Source organism: Arachis ipaensis, chromosome B4, assembly GCF_059453495.1.
Source record: "Arachis ipaensis isolate K30076 ecotype BB chromosome B4, ASM5945349v1, whole genome shotgun sequence".
Classification (NCBI taxonomy): domain Eukaryota; kingdom Viridiplantae; phylum Streptophyta; class Magnoliopsida; order Fabales; family Fabaceae; genus Arachis; species Arachis ipaensis.
The window spans coordinates 113,561,816-113,579,930 of record NC_142439.1 but is presented as its reverse complement, the minus strand read 5'-3'; the positions used below and the strand labels follow the sequence as shown (position 1 = coordinate 113,579,930).

At 38.2% G+C, this 18,115-nt stretch overlaps 1 pseudogene; it reads left to right on the top strand.

Annotated features, from left to right (window-relative positions):
- The first annotated feature begins 8,759 nt into the window (after positions 1 to 8,759).
- Positions 8,760 to 9,646, top strand: LOC148568832 (uncharacterized; annotated as a pseudogene).
- The last annotated feature ends 8,469 nt before the right edge of the window (positions 9,647 to 18,115 follow it).

The window sequence follows — 18,115 nt, the reverse complement described above, 5'->3', positions numbered from 1 at the left end:
CATATCAAGGTATCTAATGGAATCAAGGTGAATTAAATTTAGCTATTCTAAGTCCTAAAAAGCATGTTTTCACTCTTAAGCACAATTAAAGGAGAATAACAAAAACCATGCTATTTCATTGAATAAATATAAGTAAAAGGTGATAAAATCCCTTAAATGAGGCATAAGATAAACCCTACAAATGGGGTTTATCAACCTCCCCACACTTAAACCAAGCATGTCCTCATGCTTAAACCAATAGAAAGCAAAGGGGTATCAACATTTATTCAATGAAATCTAACTAAATGCAACCTAAACTATATGCAATTATCTACATGAATGCAATTGCTTGGTCAAAATAAATCAACGTCCAAGAAGCATATATGCACAAGGGATAAAGGTATTAACAACCATGCCAAACAACAATTGAATTGAGCTATTAAATATTTTTACAAACTTGCATGAGGAGTGATGATCATAGGTGAAAACATGTAATTGAGCATCAAACCCTCACCGGATGTGTTTGCACTCTATTCGCTCAAGTGTTTAGGGTTGATTCACTCAATTCTCCCCTATTTCATGCTTTCTAAGATTTGTTTTTCTTCTAACAATCGACATTTATTCCATGCATGCATACAAGTATCATGAGGTCTTTCATTGGTTGTAATAGGGCTAGGGTCAAGGTAGGATGCATATATGGTTAAGTGAGCTTGAAATTTGAATCTTTGATAAGCTTAGACTTCCCACCTAACCTATGACATCCTATACAATTAATTTCTAACCTAAGAACCCATTTTTCACTTTTTAACATACTCATGTATTTTCTTTTCATTTCACAACACTTATGCATTGATTTTATTGAGCTTCACTTTGGGGCATTTTGTCCCCTTTTTATTTCTTTCTTTTTATTTATTTCTTTCTTTTTCTATATTTTTTTTCTTTTCCATGCTCTTCTTTTTGTTTCTTTTTCTTTTTCTTTTGTTTTTCTCATTTTTTTTCTTTCTTTCAAACTATATACAAGAATATCAATGCATAAGGTCTATACATTTTATCAATACATGAGCATGTACCAAATTTCTAATAATTTCAATAAAAATACAAAACTACCCTTTTATTCCCCCAATATCCCAAGGTTCCCACACTTGAATGATACACACACTCTAGCCTAAGCTAATCAAAGATCCAAATAAAGGACATTTATTGTTTTTCACTTTAAGGCTTGTAATGTGCTAAATTAAGAACAAGTGGGTTAATCGTAGGCTCAATTTTGGCTAACAATGGAAGATAAAAGTTAAGGCTATTTGGGTAAGTGAGCTAAATGAAATGATGGCCTCAATCATATAAATGCATGAATACATAAAATAATGGATATAAAGAATCAAACAAATCAAAGATCACAATCATAGAAAGAGAACAATGCACACAAGAAGGGAAAATAAGTGGTTATAAAATGTAACCACACAATTAGGCTCAAATCTCACTTGCTTGTGTTCTTAGCTCAAAACATGTTCCATAATATATATAATTCAAGCAAATTTAATGAAAAGTTTTCACTCAAATCAATTGGTTCCCTATAGATAGAAGTCTTGAAAAATTTCACTATTTTAACTAAGCTTATTATGTATATATATGCAAAAATACGAAAATGCAAGTAAAAATCCTAAAAACCTAAAATGAAATGAAAAAGTGTTGAGATTAGAACTTGTCACCCAAAATCGCCGAACGGTCGGACGACCTCCCCACACTTAAAAGTTTGCACCATCCTTGGTGCATCCAAAGATGAGCAAGGGGGTATGGCGACTTTCCGGATTGCTACCTTCAGCTGGTAGATCAACCGGTTACTGCGTGTTCTTTCTTCCGCTTCCATTTTTGCTTGCGGTGCATCATTCATGAAAAACAAAAATATAACACCATAAGATGAGAAAATACAAAAGCAAGGAAGCATAATTGTTGGAATGAGGTAAATCACTAGGATTGAGTGAGTGAATTAGTGTGACATTAAGAAATATTAGGTATGTGAGTTCTAAATTGCGCGCGGTTTAGAACACACATTAGCATAAAAGCTATGTCACTAAAGAAGCATGTACATTACTCATCCTAGTGTGCTTGAGATGCTTTAAGTAAACTTGTAAAGTAAAACAAGCATTAAAGAAGCATGAGAGCATTCAAGCTATAAACATATGGATGCATATGATCATGAAGCACAATGCATTAAGATAAATGCTCAACATCCATCAAGAAATTGCCTAATCGAGGAAAAGGATGGGAATTACATGTTGGCCAAATCATGCAATTCAAAAGGTTTAAGGGCTCTAAAGGCAATATCATTCACTTGGTATTCACAAAAGTTAAGCATGAAGAATTCAAAACCAAGTAGCAAAATATAACCTCAACAATAGAATCCAACAATGAATATTTAAAAAAACATTCATGCTAACATAGCATTTAGGCAATAAGAGGCAGCAATGTGTAGTAAAATAATCAATAATCCAACACTTATAATGAAAAGAGAGAAAATGGAATGAAAACTAAACTAAAACCAACTAATTAACTAACTAACTAACTAACTAATTAACTAACTAAAATAAATGGTTATCAATGGTGTTTGGAAGTGTTGGATGAGGGGTAGGAGAAGGGAAGAAGAAAGGAAAAGGAAAGAAATGGAAAGAGGAGAAGAAAAGAGATGTGTTGAAGGAAGGACATCCGCGCGTACGCGCGCATGGCGCGCGCGCGGATGGTGGTGCAATGGATGTGATGCGTACGCGTACATGGCGCGTCTGCGTCGATGGCTTATTTCGAGAGTGACGCGTATGCACGAGTTGGTTTGTGCGAAAGGCACAATGCGCGCGCAACGTTCGCACAACTCTCGGATTTTTGGCTTGGGGTGGAATTTCTCAATCCACGCGTACGCGTACATGGCGCGTCCACGTGGGTAGGCGAAAATGCTTGATGCACGCGTACGCGCGCAGTGCGCGTACGCGCGGATGGTGCGCTTTTTTTTTTTCAAAATTTTTCTATGTTTTTGCACCAATCCAAGCATTTCAAACCTCCAAAAAACTACCAAAACACCATAAAACCTTATTTAACATACTAAACTACCAAACAAACTCAACAAATCAATCAAAACATGAAATTAAACTAATTACCAATATGTACAAAAAGAGAAAATGAAAAGAAGTTACCATGGTGGGTGTCTCCCACCTAGCACTTTTGTTTATTGTCCTTAAATTGGACTTATGGGGAGCTCCTCTCAAGGTGGCTTGTGCTTGAAGCTATCTTGGAACATCCACCAATGCTTGGTTCTCCATTGTGTCCCAAGATTCCTTATTTGTTGCACCAAGTGTTGATGGAGTTCTTCACAAGCTTAGGGCTCCCAAAGTTGATCCTCGTCTTGTGATCCGGGATCCCACACTTTATTTTGACACCCGTCTTGAAGTTGACTATCATTGATCCATGTGGGTGCCATAGTTTTGGAATTCTCATTTAAACAACCAAACAACATCCTAGACCCAAGCAATCTAGTTCTACACCAACCGTTACAATTAAGCTTTACGTGTAGCCATCATGCACCTAGAATAATATTTCCAACCACTAGCCATCTCCCTTTTGCTCTTATAGCCACAAATATATCTAAGTTGACCATCCGTTTCAAGCAAACCATATTCAAGGGGAATAATAAAGCTTGAGTATAAGGAATTTACCCACTTGAATGAAAGAATGGATGGTGGTGGCTTGGGGAGAGGTATCTCCAACGTGCTAGCAAGCTTTACTCCCTTGTGTTCTTCCTTGTTAATCTCCACCTCTTCATAAGCTTCTTCACTTCCAATCCTTTGTTCATCAATTTCATCTAACTCTTCCCCATCACTCAAATCATAAATGGGAGGTTGAGAGAAATCTACCTCCACATCGCTTTCTATCTCATTGGGAGAAGGTTCTTCAAATTCAAAGGATTCACCACCAAGAAGATTGGATGCATGGTCTTCATCTCCAAGGGAACTCAATTTTTGCTCCATTTCTTCCAAGTCTTCATATGGAATATACCTCGGAGGTTGTGCACATTCCTCCTCAACATCAAATTCACTCTTCTTGGAGAGGTTCTCTTCAACTCTAGGTTTCCAAGGAGGTTCCGCATCTCCTAAGTCTTCAACCACTTCTTCCTCTTCTTCAATGATCATAGGCTCCTCCAATTGTTCTAACACAAAGTGGCCTTCCTCCTTCTCCATCGGGGTTCCCAATCCCTCCTTCATGCTTTGCTCTTTAATTGATTCTCCATATGTGACCATGGGAGTGCTTTGAGTGCTCAAATATTGGGAGGCTAAGGTGCTTACTACCTTGGTCAAGGTAGCCATAAATTCTAGGGTCTCCCTTTGCATTTCTCCTTACCCTTGAAGTATAAGGCTAAGGATTTCATTCATTGAGGATTGGAGTAGATAGGAGGGTTCATTGTCTTGGAGAAAGGGTTCATAATAGGAAGGTGGTTCTTTTTGGTAAAGTGGTGGTGTATATTGAGGTGGTTCTTGGGAGTAGTGATCTTGGAATGGTGGTTCCATGTATGGCTTATATGGTTCAAAAGGTGGTTGGTAGGATGGATATGGATTAGGGTCATATGGAGGTGTTTGGTGAAAATAGGCTTGTGAGTGTGGTTGAGGTTCATGTTGAGGATATAACTCATAGACATATGGTGGTTGTTCTTGAAAGTCACAAGGATGCTCACCATAGCCATTTGATTGGTATGCATCATAGAATGGCTCTTCTTCATAGTGCATTGGTGGAGGTTGTTGCCATGAAGATTGATCATATGCAGATGGCTCCTCCCACCTTTGGTTATCCCATCCTTGATACACATTCTCATTGTAGTTCTCATTGCCTACAACATAGTTAGAACCAAACTCATAGCCAAAGTGAGAATTCATGATAGCAAGATAAAATGAAAATAAAATCAAATAAGAAGGAAGGAAATTAAATCCTAAAACTAGCAAAAACTAACAAGCAATCCAAAAATCAAGCTATTCACAATATTCACATATATACAATAACCAATAACACAACACCATTGCAACTCCCCAGCAACGGCGCCATTTTGATGACAGGACTTTTGTATGGTTTAGAATTTACAAATGAATTCTCGTTGCAAGTATAGTTTCTAAACCAACAATAATCCTTTCATACAAAAATTTTGTTTGTCACTAAAACAAACCCCTAAAATCTATAAATCGAAGTATTGAACATTGGGTCGTTCTCCCTAGGAATTGCAATAAAGTGTCTTGTTATTGGTTATGGAGCATGTTTTGGGGTTTTTGATAAGAAACATGAAAAGTAAATGGTAATGAATTAAACTAATAACTAAAAAGGTCTTGGCAAAGGTTGATGGTCAAGGATCTCTATCCTAATCACTAACCACAACATGAGAATTGGCAAGCATCAACCCCACTAAGTCATCATCTAACTAATAAAGGAAAGTCAAGTGAGCTATGTCAATCCAAGACCATAAATCCTAGTTCTCCACCAAATCAATTAGTGAGATCTAGCATTAATGGCTCCCAATCTTCAATCACTTGGACATTAGCAACTCAAGAATTTCTAAGTTACCTTCCCAAGCCAAGAGCACTAAAATCTACTCTAAAATCCAACCAAGAATTTCATCAAACACTTGAAAGGCACAAAAGGAAAGCATAGTAAAATTGCAAGGAAAGTAAATCTACACTACTCAATTGTAAGGAATTAAACAACAACAAATCAAATTAACAATAAAGGAACATGAAAACATAAATTGCATTAAAGAGAAAATGGAAGAACAAAAGTGCATCAACATAAAAGTAGAGAATTACAAGAATTAAATGTTAAACTAGAGAGAAGAGATGTAGAAGAAGAATAATTGCAAAAGGAAAAGTAAATCAAAGCATGAAATTAACCTAGATCTAAGAATTCCTAATCTAGATCTAACCTACTCCTAATTCTAGAGAGAAGAGAGAGCTTCTCTCTCTAGAAACTAACTAAAGTCTCATAAAACTAAACTAATGACTAGATGTCTCATCCCTCTTCAATCCTTGGGTCAAATAGCATCATAAATGAGTTGGATTAGACCCACAAGGCTTTAGAATTCGCTGGCCACGTACTGCTTTAAGTGGATCATATGGCAACAACGACGCGTGTGCGTATAGTGCGCGTACGTGTCACCATACGTGTAGCAACTATGGCAAATCTTATATCGTTTTGAAGCCCCGGATGTTATTCGAACGCAACTGGAACCGCATCATTTGGACCTCTGTAGCTCAAGTTATGGTTGATTAAGTGCGAAGAGGTCGGCTTGACAGCTTTTGCGATTCCTTCATTTCTTCATGAGTTCTCCATTTTTACATGCTTTTCCTTCATTCCCTTGATCCAATCTTTGCCTCCTAAACCTAAAATCACTTAACAAACATATCAAGGCATCTAATGGAATCAAGGTAAATTAAATTTAGCTATTCTAAGTCGTAAAAAGCATGTTTTCACTCTTAAGCACAATTAAAGGAGAATAACAAAAACCATGCTATTTCATTGAATAAATGTGGGTAAAAGGTGATAAAATATCTTAAATGAGGCATAAGATAAACCCTACAAATGGGGTTTATCAACCAAGCTATAATTTAAGTTTGCTGTTGTGATGAGCGGATAATTTATACCATTTTTGGCATTGTTTTTACATAGTTTTTAGTATGTTTTAGTTACTTTTTATTATATTTTTATTAGTTTTTATGAAAAAATCACATTTTTGGACTTTACTATGAGTTTGTGTATTTTTCTGTAATTTCAGATATTTTCTGGCTGAAATTGAGGGACCTGAGCAAAAATCTGATTCAGAGGCTGAGAAAGGATTGCAGATGCTGTTGGATTCTAACCCTCATTCACTCGAAGTGAATTTTCTGGAGCTAAAGAAGCCCAATTGGCACGCTCTCAAATGCATTGGAAATTAGACATCTTGGGCTTTCCAGCAATATATAATAGGACATACTTTGCTCAAGATTTGATGGCCGAAACTGGCATTATACTCCAGCCAGAGACCCTTTTCTGGAGTAAAATGCCAGAACTGGAGTTAAACACCCAAACTGGCACCCAAGCTGGCGTTTAACTCCAAGAATGGCCTATGCACGTGAAAGCTTCAAAGCTCAGCCCAAACACTCACCAAGTGGGCCCTGGAAGTGGATTTCTGCATTATCTGCACTTAGTTACTTATTTTCTATAATCCCTAGTAACTAGTTTAATATAAATAGCACTTTTTACTATTGTATTCACATACTTTATCATCTTATGTTACATTTGAAGGCTGGCCATTCGGCCATGCCTAGACCTTTTTTTCTTATGTATTTTCTACGGTGGAGTTTCTATACCTCATAGATTAAGGTGCGGAGCTCTGCTGTTCTTCATGAATTAATGCAAGTACTATTGTTTCTCTTTCAATTCACGCTTATTTCTTCTCCAAGATATACTCTTGTACTTAATTCAGTTAAGTCAGAATGAAGGGGTGACCCGTGACAATCACCCATTATCTTCGTTACTCGCTTAGCCAAGATCTGCGTGCCTGACAACCACAAAGCGGTCTACATGATGTTCAACGTAGTCATTGGACGACAGCCGGAGTATATTCTCTTGGGTCTCTAAGCCACGATTTGCCTCGTCTCTCCTGACAACAGAGCATCCGAATTCGTTATTAGAACCTTCGTGGTCTAGGCTAGAACCAATTGGCAGCCATTCCTGAGATCCGAAAAGTCTAAACCTTGTATGTGGTATTCCGAGTAGGATCTGGGAAGGGATGACTGTGACGAGCTTCAAACTTGCGAATGTTGGGCATAGTGACAGTGTGCAAAAGGATAGAGAGATCTTATTCCAACGCTAGTGAGAACCGACAGATAATTAGCCATGCGGTAGCTGTACCTGGTATTTTTCATCCGAGATGAGAAATCCGACAGTTGATTAGCCATGCAGAGATTGTACCTAGTATTTTTCATCCGAGAGGATCATACAGCTTGCCATGGAAGGAAGCACGCATGATTGGAAGAAGACAATAGGAAAGCAGATGTTCAGAAGCAACCAATGAATTACATAAGTATCTCTATTTCATTTTATGTTTTATTTATCTTTTAATTATCAAAACCTCAAAACCATTTGAATCCTCCTGACTAAGATTTACAAGATGACCATAGCTTGCTTCAAGCCGACAATCTCCGTAGGATCGACCCTTACTCACGTAAGGTATTACTTGGATGACCCAGTGCACTTGCTGGTTAGTTGTGCGGAGTTGTGAAAGTGTGATCACAATTTCGTGCACCAAAACCTCAAACACGATTTTCTGCTTGCCTGACTAAGTGGATCATTCGACTATTGTTGCTCAGTTTATCAATCCTCGTGGGATCGACCCTCACTCAACTGAGGTATTACTTGGTATGACCCGGTACACTTGTCGATTAGTTTGTGGACTTTGAATTCCGCACCAAGTTTTTAGTGCCGTTGCCAGGGATTGACAGTGATTTACAACTAACCGTTGTTTGATTGCTTAGATTAGGCATTTTTAGTTTTTAATTTTTATTTGTTCCTGTTCTTTAAATTTTTCAAAAATTTAGTCTCATTTTATTTAAAATTTTTTTCTTAATTTCTAAAATTAAGTTTGGTGTTATAATGCTCACGCATCAGATCCCAGTCAACTCCAGTCCGGGCTAGGTAGCCTTCTTTCCTTTTGCTTATGAATTTTGGTTGTAAGGTTATGTTGATGACTAGTGTGTCTTTATTTTCATGTTATAGAAAGAATGGCTCCTAAGTCGGCTGCCATGAAGACACCAGAAAGAACGTCATACAATTAAAGGAGGCTCGGGGTATACAATTAAAGGAGGCTGGTGACACTGCTGCCCGACCTTTACCCTCAAAGTCAGACTCGGGTACGTCAGCCTCTCGAAAGGTTTTTACCCGTCCCCCGTCTCGGCCAATTCCTCCCCTTTCCACCTCAGACAGGCCCGCAGCCCGTCCTCCTCCTTCTTCATCCGAGCCAAATCCTAAAAGACACAAGTTTGTTGAGTTTCAAAGCATATACAATAAGGGCTTTGACGGGCTTGCTTGGAGTGAGAAGCATATTTTCCCTCATAGCCACATTAGTATGGATGACGTGTCCATCAAAAACCATCTTCAACTCCTGGCCCGAGGTAGAATTTGGATGGCCGGTGTATGTGCAGCTTTGGCCAGGGTGTTGGAGAAGACTCCCCTTAGCGCGACCCACAATTCATTGGTGGATTCTCAGGCTGAGGTGGCTTCTCTGAAGGTGACAAAAAAGGAGCTTGAGGAGGAGATGGATGCATTGCTATACGACTTGGGTAAAGCTTGGGCCAAGTTAAAACAGGCGGAGGTGGCCTTGACTATGTCGAAAGGTTTGAGGAAGAAGGCAGAGGAGAGCTACACCCCTGTCTTCGGGGAGAGGCTTGACCTCGTGGATGTGTTGAATAAGGCCCAGGACAAATATGCAAAACTCGAGGAATCTGTGTCTAAGGGAATGGACGAAATGTTTGCAAATCTAAAGGCCAAGTTCCAAGTTATTGCTCCCGAGGTAGACCTTTTCCTGATTAGCTAGGACAATATTGTGGTAGACGTGAAGATCGTTGATGAGCGGATGTTTTATACGCTTTTTGGCATCATTTTCATATAGGCTTTAGCATGTTTTGTTTAATTTTTATTAAGTTTTTTATAGGTTTTAGTGTAAAATTCACATTTTTGGATTCTACTTTGAGTTGGTGTATTTTTATGCAATTTTATGTATTTTTTGGCTGAAATTGAGGAGTTGGAGCAAAAGTCTGATTCAGAGACAGAGAAAGCATTGCAGATGCTGTCCGGATCTCACCTCCTTGCACTCGAAAGAGCTTTTCTGGAGCTACAAAATTCCAAATGGAGCGTTCTTAAAAGATATGGATAGCTGACTTCCAAAGCTTTCCAGAAATGTATAATACTCTATACTTTGCTTCAGAATTGAAGGCCCAAAACTGGCGTCTAACGCCAGCCTCCTACCGCACTCTAGGCGTCCAGCGCCCAAAGGAGGAGACCAGCTTCCAAACGCCCAAAGAGGACCCCTTAGCCAGTGTTCAACGCCCTAGAGGCCTCCTAGCACGTGGATCTCATCAAAGCTCAGCCCAAATACTCACCAAGTGGGCCCCAAAAGTGGATTTTAGCACTAAAAGACGGTTTTATCCTTCTTAATGTAATCCTTAGTCATTAGTTTAGTATTTAAAGACTTTTACACCTCTCATCAAGGGGGGGGGGGGATGCACACTTTAGACATTTATCATTGTATTTTCTATCAGTATGAGTTTCTAAACCTCCTAGGTTGAAGGGAGGAGCCCAACTAAGTTTTATGCATTAATAAAAGTACTACTGTTCTTTCTCAATTCGTGTTTGATTCTATATTCTAAGATGTATCTTCGTTCTTCATCAATATGAATGCGTTGAACTGGCATAAGGTTATCACATTCTACATGGGTTGAAAGTGAGTCTTTCATCGGACAATGATGAACCACTAGCTTGATTATACATCTCTTAGACGGCTAATCCACGACTTCGTTGGGGACTTCTCGAGACACCAGTTCAGCCGTAGTACGGGGAGATTAGGGGTCTCTGTGGTAGAAGCTAGAACCCAAAGGTGCAGCATCCTCTAATCCGGAAGATTCGACCTTGTCTGTGGCATTAGTAGGATCACCAAGGAGAATGAACTGCATGAGCTTCACCTTCAATTAGACTGGATCTGCACTAACCCTAGGGTTCAAATTTGGAGGAGTATTAGCAATCTCTTAAAAAAGACATTAATCACACATAGCCTTCCATAGAAGAAATCATTCACAATTGAAGAAGACAGTAAGACCATAGTTAATCTAGAAGGACAAAGCATATCAAGCCTTAACCACCTTCTTATCATAGTTTATACAACTTCTGAGTTCTGAGTACCCTTTTCTTTTTATTTCCTTTTATACAATTAAACAAACATACCTACAGCTCCTATTCACCTGACTAAGATCTGCAAGATAACCATAGCTTGCTTCAAACCACAATCCTTGTGGGATCGACCCTGACTCGCTCAGGTATTACTTGGACGACCCAGTGCACTTGTTGGTTCAGCTGTACGAAGTGTGGGAATTCGTGCACCAAGTTTTTGGTGCCGTTGCGGGAATTGTTCGAGTTTGGACAACTGACGAATTATCTTGTTCCTTAGATTAGGTATTGTCTTTAATTTTTTTAGATTTTTTATTTTATTTTATTTTCTTCTTCTTTTTTTCGAAAAAAAATTTCAAAAATTTTTTTTTCTGTTCTTTGTTTAATCTTTTGTTTTTGGTTTGAGTCTTTTATTTTTGTTCTTGTTGAAATTTTCGAATTCTTTGAGTCTTTCTTTTAAAAAATTTTCAAAAATAGTTTCTTTTGTTTGAATCTTGTGTCAATCTTTAAGTTTGGTGTCTTCCTATGTCCTTTCTTTAAATTTTCGAAAATTGTGTGTTTGGTTTTCAAAAATTTTAAGTTTGGTGTCTTTTGTGTGTTCTTGTTTTCTTTGAATTCTTTGAGTTTTATTCTTGGTGTTCTTTTTTATCTTCAAAGTGTTCTTGGTTTGATCTTAAAATTTTTAAGTTTGGTGTCTCTTTGTGTTTTTCCTTCCAATTTTCACATAGTAGGTGCTTTAGATCTAAATATTTTAAGTTTGTTGTCTTTTTGTTGTTTTTCTCTTTCTTCATTAAATTCAAAAATCAAAAAAATAAAATATCTTTTCTTATCTTTGCATTAATTTTCGAAAATTACACAAAAAAATTTCAGATTTTAATTTCAAATTATTATTTTATCTTATCTTAATTTCAAATTTCAAAATCAAATCTTTTCAAAAATTATATTTTTTTCAAAAAAAATCTTATCTTTTTATCTTTCTTAAAATTTTAAATTCAAATCTTTTCTAATATTCTATCATATCTTGTTTTCAAATCTTTCCTAATTAGTTACTTATCTTGTCTCTCTTCTTTTTCAAAACTTCCTAACTAATTCTTCTCTCTCCTAATTTTCGAAAATCCCTCCTTTATTTCTCTCTCTTCTTTTTCAAAATTCATAATTAAATTTTCAATTCATTTTAATTCATTAACCTTTATTTTCGAATTACACATAAATAAATAAAACAAAAACAAAAATATTTTAATTCTTGTTTATCTTTTCTACTTCTAATTCTTCTCTTATCTACTTCTATTTATTTGAATTCTTCTTCTCCTTCTTCTATCTTCATTCTTCTTCCTCTTCTTTCTTCACATCTCACAGGGAGTCCTCTGTTCTTGAACATAGAGCTCCCATTCTCCTCTGTCCTTGGTTTCTTCTTTTCTTGTTTATGAACAGGAATAAGGATAAAGAACCTCTCTTTAATCTTATTCCTGAACCTGAGAGGAATTTAAGGAGGACCTTACAACAAGTTAAAGCACAACACTCTAGAAGAAACCTCTCAGAAAATTTTGAACAAGAAGCTGAAGACATGGCCAATCATGAAGGAGAGGCAAGAAAGGTTCTTGGTGACTTCACCATGCCTACCTATGATTTTTATGGAAGAAGTATCTCCATACCTTCCATTGGAGCTAACAAATTTGAGCTTAAGCCTCAGTTAGTCTCTCTTCTGCAACAGAATTGCATGTTCCATGGACTTCCACTAGAAGATCCACATCAATTCCTATCGGAATTCTTGCAAATTTGTGATACTGTTAAGACCAATGGAGTGGATCCTGAGGTCTACAAACTTATGCTCTTTTCCTTTGTTGTAATAGACATAGCTAAGATATGGTTGGATTCTCAACCTAAAGAGAGCCTAAACTCTTGGAAAAAGCTGGTCAATGTTTTCTTACCTAAATTCTTTCCTCCTCAAAAGATTAGCAAAATCAGAGTGGAAGTTCAAACCTTCAGACAAAGAGAAGGTGAATCCCTCTATGAAGCTTGGAAAAGATACAAGTAACTGATCAGGAGGTGTCCTCCTGACATGCTCTCAGAATGGTCTATCCTAGGAATTTTCTATGATGGTCTATCTGAGATGCCCAAAATATCATTGGACAGCTTTGTATATGGATCACTCTACTTGAAGAAAACGCCTACAGAAGCAAGAGAACTCATTGAGATGGTTGCAAACAACCAATTCATGTATACTTCTGAAAGAAACCCTGTAAGTAATGGGGTACTTCAGAAGAAAATAGTTCTTGAAGTTAACACTCTGAATGCCATATTGGCCCAGAACAAGATCTTGACCCAGCAGATCAATACGACCTCTCAGCATTTGACTGAAATGTAAGCTACACCTGGCAGCACTCAGGAAGCTTCTTCTGAAGTAGAAGCCTATGATCCTGGTCAACCCACTATGGAGGAGGAAAATTACATGGGAGAACCCTATGAAAACACCTACAAACCCTCATGGAGGAATCATCCTAACCTCTCATGGAACACAGAAACCTCAGCAAGGTTTCAATAATAATCAAGGTGGAAGAACCCAGAATAGGTTCAACAACAGACCACCATTCCTATCTTCTTAAGGGAATATGGAGAATCCTAAGTAGAGTCTTTCTGACTTAGTTACTATAGTCTCTAACCTCTCTAAGACCACTCATAGTTTCATAACTGAAACAAGGTCCTCCATCAAAAATTTGGAGGTACAAGTTGGTCAGCTAAGCAAGAGGATTACTGAGACTCCTCCTGATACTCTTCCTAGTAACACTAAGGTGAACCCAAGAGAAGAGTGCAAGGCCATCACCACTGAGGTTGAGGCTGAATCTGAAGAGATTGGGAAGGCATTGAACTTGAGTGAGGAAGATCTCATTGGGCATTCAATGCCAAACTGGCTAAGAGCCTGGCGCTGAACGCCAGTGAGGAAGCCCTCACTAGGAGTTCAATGCCCATCCTGGCATCAGAGCTGGCGTTGAACGCCAGTGAGGAAGTCCTCACTGGGCATTCAATGCCCTAACAGGCAGGGAAGCTGGTGTTGAACGCCAGCTAGGACATCCCTGCTGGGCGTTCAACGCCCAAAAAGGTAAGGGAACTGGCGTTTAATGCCAATAAGGGTATACCGCATGGGCATTCAACGCCCAAAAAGCCATCAGAGCTGGTGTTGAATGCTAGTAAAGGCACACCCTCTGAGTGCTCAATACCTACTCAAGAAATCCCTATCCAAGAACTAAAATAAGCCAAGGCTCATATAGAGACCATAGAGGTTCCTTTGCATGCACTTCTGCAATGCATGAGTTCTGATGAACACTCATCCTCTGATGAGGATGAAGACACTAGGGAAGAGCAAGTTGCTCGGTACCTAGGAGGTCTCATGAAGATGAATGCCAAGCTATTTGGTACAAAGCCTTTGGAGGAAGAACCTCTAGTGCTTTCCAAAGAACTCAATACTTTGGTTCAGCAGAAGCTACCTCAGAAGCTTCCAAATCCTGGACGCTTCCTAATTACTTGCAACATAGGCACCATGACCTTTGAGAAGGCTCTGTGTGACCTAGGGTCAAGTATAAACCTCATGCCACTCTCTGTAATGGAGAAGCTAGGAATCTTTGAGGTACAAGCTGTAAACATCTCACTAGAGATGGCAGACAAGTCAATGAAGAAGCCATATGGCTTAGTAGAGAATGTCTTGGTAACAGTTGAAGACCATTATATCGCTGCAAACTTCATAGTATTGGATATTGGAGAGGATGATGATGACTCTATCATTCTCGGAAGACCTTTCCTAGCCACTGCAAAAGCCATGATTATTGTGGCAAAGAGAGAACTGGTTTTCCAACTAGGAGAGGACTACAGCTTGTTCAAGATGTCCAATCCCAATTCTCCCTCTGATAAGCAAGAGACAATGGTGCAACACCTAGTGTTCCAATAATCTCTTTCAGTGCAGAGCTTTACTAAACCCCCAAACATCAATTCTAAGTCTGCTATTGGGTAGCCATTAACAAACACTGAGAACAAATGTACTAGGAAGAAAGTACCTAAAGGCTGGAGGGATAAGAAAGTCCCCACTGAAGGCCTCTCACCTGACCTGAGAGTTGTCTTCACCAAGAAACCAGTCATACCACATCCAGTGAGTCGTGTCCTGTCTCTAGAGCATGTGGAGCTCGTTCATGAGAAGACAGGAAGAAAGTTCACCGTAAGAGGTAAAATTCTGAGCCCATACTCATCTTAATTAATTATTTCTATTTCTTTTAATTCCTTAATTTTATTTTTCTTTAAAGTTTTTTTTAGGTTCATGATCATGTGCAGTAGTCAGAATAGAGACAGAATAGTTCAGCAGTGAAAACAGAACACTCTGGATGGAGTGTGGTTGGTGTTGAATGCCAGCCAGGGAGTAGACCCTGGGCGTTCAACGCCAATACAGAGGGCAGAGAATCTGAATTCCCTACCCTCTCTGGACCAGTAGGTCCCACAGCATCTTTAGCTACCCCCACTTCTTCCTACTTACTTTCACATTTCTCCATACACTGTTTCCTATAAATCCTAGCCCAATCACATCCATATCACGTCCCTAAATCCATTATAAATCTCACCAACCCCCACCCACTTCAAAATCAAATTTCCCTCCCATTTTTCCCACCCCTTGGCCGAATTGCCTTCTACCCCCTTCTTCTTCTATTTTTTTCTTCTTCTACTCCATTCTTCTCTTTTATTTATTTTTACTCGAGGATGAGCAAAGCTTTTGAGTTTGGTGTGAGAAAAGTGTTGCTTTTTGCTTTCTATTACCACTTATGGCACTCAAGGTTGGAGAATCCTCTAGAAAGATGAAAAGAAAGGCAGTAGCCGCCACCTTTAAATCTTGGGAGAGGTAGAGATTCATCATCAAAGCCCTCCAAACCCATAGAGGATGGTTAGAATTCATCCAACGCTCTATCATCCCCACTAGCAACCGGTCAAAAGTGACCATTGAAAGAGCTATCATGATCCATTGCCTCATGATTGGAAGTGAGGTGGAAGTACATGAGGTGATTCCTCAAGAATTGTACAAGATAGCTGAGAAGCCTTCCACCAAAGCAAGGTTGGCATTCCCACACCTTATCATCTATGCAATTCAGCTGAAATTGTCATAGAAGGAGATATCTCCATTGAGGAGGACAAGCCTATCACTAAGAAAAGGATGGAGCAAACTAGAGAGCATGCACATGAGCCTGTGCAACCGCCTCAACATGAGATCCTTGAGATGCCTCGAGGGATATATTTTCCTCCTCAAAGCTATTGGGATCAATAGCATACTTCCATGGCAGAATTGAGCTCTAACATGAATCAGTTGAAGATAGAGCATCAAGAGCATTCAACCATCCTCAATGAAATTAGAGAAGATCAAAGGGCTATGAGAGAAGAACAACAAAGACAAAGGAGTGACATTGAAGAGATCAAGTACTACATTGGATCCTCAAGGAGGAGCACTAGCCACCACCATTAAGGTGGATTCGTTCTCTTAATCCCCTCTCCTTATGTCATTTTTTTTTTGTTTTCTATTATGCTTTATAGTCTGTTCTCTTGTTCTTACTACATGATCATTTCTATCTATGTCTTAAAGTTATAAAATATTCCATATGTCTCTCACCTTTCTTAAAAGAAAATTTTAATTGAAAAGAATTGAGAGATACAATTTCAAGTTATATAATAAGAATAATTCAATTATTTTGATGTGGTGGCATTGCTTTTGCTTTCTGAATGTATGAATAAACAGTGCATATTTGAAGTTGAAATTAAGAATGTTGCCTTTTGAAAGAATGATGAAAAAGGAAAAGTATTATTGGTAATCTGAAAAATCCAAAAATTGATTCTTAAAGCAAGAAAAAGTAGAAAAAAGAAAAAGAAAAAGCATGTTGATAAAAGAAAAATTATATATATGCATGCAAAAAAATGAAAAATAAAAAGTAGAAAAAGCCAATAGCACTTTAAACCAAAAGGCAAGAGCAAAAAGCCAATAACCCTTTAAACCAAAAGGCAAGGGTAAAAGGATCCAAAGATCCTAAGAGTATGCTTAAGAACTCTGGACACCTCTATTTGGGGATTGTAGCAAAGCAGAATCACAATCCAAAAGGGTTTACCCAGTTAAAGTGTTTGTGGCATTTATGTATCCGGTGGTAATACTGGAAAAAAAAGTGCTTAGGGTCATGGCCAAGAATCTAAAAGCTGTGTTCAAGAATAAAAAAGAACTAAACTAGGAGAGTCAATAATATCATCTGGATTCTACATTCCTAAAGAGACCAACATTTCTGAGTTTCAATGGATAGTGAGATGCCAAAACTACTCAGAAGCAAAAAGCTACTAAGTCCCGCTCATCAAATTGAAACTGAGCTTCATTGGAAACTCTGAGATTTATTGTATCTTAATCTTTTTTTGTCCTATTTTGTTTTTAGTTGCTTGGGGACAAGCAATAGTTTAAGTTTGGTATTGTGATAAGAGGATATTTTATACGCTTTTTGGCATCATTTTCATATAATTTTTAGCATGTTTTGTTTAATTTTTATTAAGTTTTTATAGGTTTTAGTGTAAAATTTACATTTTTTTATTATACTTTGAGTTTGTGTGTTTTTATGCAATTTCAGGTATTTTTTGGCTGAAATTGAGGAGCTGGAGCAAAAGTCTGATTCAGAGACTGGTGCACGAAAATTACTTCACAATGTAATTCCGCACAACTAACCAGCAAGTGCGCAAGTGCACTGGGTCGTCCAAGTAATACCTTACGTGAGTAAGGGTCGATCCCACGGAGATTGTTGGCTTGAAGCAATCTATGGTTATCTTGTAACTCTTAGTCAGGAAAAACAATAAAATAATTCACTTATCAAATTTGATTACAAGGAATAAAAGGGCAGAACACAAATTATACTTGTATGCAATGATGGAGAATATGTTGGAGTTTTGGAGATGCTTTGTCTTCTGAAATTCTGCTTTCCTCTGTTTTCTGATTCACGCACGCACGTCCTCCTATGGCAAGCTGTGTGTAGGTGGATCACCGTTGTCAATGGCTACCATCCATCCTTCCAGTGAAAAGGGTCCAAATGCACTGTCACCGCATGGCTAATCATCTGCAGGTTCTCAATCGTACCGGAATAGGATTTACTATCCTTTTGCGTCTGTCACTACGCCCAACACTCGCGAGTTTGAAGCTCGTCACAGT